This window comes from Aulonocara sp. 'chitande type north' Nkhata Bay, linkage group LG22, assembly GCF_057382095.1.
Source record: "Aulonocara sp. 'chitande type north' Nkhata Bay isolate Kocher_YH1m ecotype deep benthic linkage group LG22, A_spYH_male_GT1.1, whole genome shotgun sequence".
Classification (NCBI taxonomy): Eukaryota; Metazoa; Chordata; class Actinopteri; order Cichliformes; family Cichlidae; genus Aulonocara; species Aulonocara sp. 'chitande type north' Nkhata Bay.
In genome coordinates, this window is record NC_141364.1 from 23,442,145 (window position 1) to 23,443,301 (window position 1,157).

The following is a 1,157-nucleotide window of genomic DNA, read 5'->3' on the forward strand; positions in this document are numbered from 1 at the left end:
TCTCTAGGCTGATGACTTGGATACTGCTGAAAACACACACCACTCACACTCTCGCGAACACACAATGGACTGGAATGCTTTTGTCTAAAACACACACGCACAAAAACGACACGTAGATGGTAATCTCTTTCAAATACAAAATCCACCTTCTTCTTTCACACGTCTCCACACGACACAGAAACATGCGTGAAAAACATTCTTCTCGTGTACATCCATTCATTCCCGTGACTTTTTTCTTTTTCTTCTTTTTGGAGGTGCGACGTACAAGAAAATAATTGCCACAAGTCTGGGGCGACCTCCGGGGTGGAAATATTACAACACTCTTCCCATCCACCTTCCTTTCCTCCCCCCCTCCCCCTCCCTCTCTCCTCATCCCCTCATCAGGCACATGGTATGGTCAATGTTTGGCAGTGGAGAGCTGTTGGCAACGATCATGGAAAAAACAAAACAACTACAAAGATCTTGGCAACTGGAATACAGTGTGCCGCTTAACCCACTTTTGTGGCTAAGCGTGTGGAACGCAGCTCTGGCACTGTGAATGAAGAAACGCTGGAGATAACGATGGCTTAATGCGGATACGGATCGGGCCGTGTTCTAATACGTTCTCCACGTAATAAAATGGTCAAACGACACACAGATCGGTGTCAAACTGAAAGGAGCATTAGCTCTTAATCTGTAGAACATGTAAGGAAAACAAAGAAACAAAAACTCAGAACCTAAAGTCAGCCAGCTGATTGACCTTTGACCTCTGAGGTGACAGAATTGCTCAATCAGCAAATGAGGAATGAAAGGAACACTTACTGATACATAAAAATGAACACGAAATCTAAAACACTGACAAAAATATATAAAATAAAGCTTGAAAATAAAGTAACTATGTATATGCTCATGAATACTTTTATATATTTTTATGTACACATACATATCTGTCTATTGTTTATATATCGATATATCTATTAAAAGTATAACTTAACTCCAGCGCTTTCACCCCCACAAATGACCGTGAAGGCACAGATCTAAGCTCAGCTGGACTCTGCAGCTCAAAAGGGAGTGTAACAACCGCTGAGCTTACATCAGCACTGGAGGCCAACTTCATCCCACTCAGAGCTGAGCAGGAGGAAGGCAGGGCTTGGTTGCACTTCCTGTTTCACGTCTCC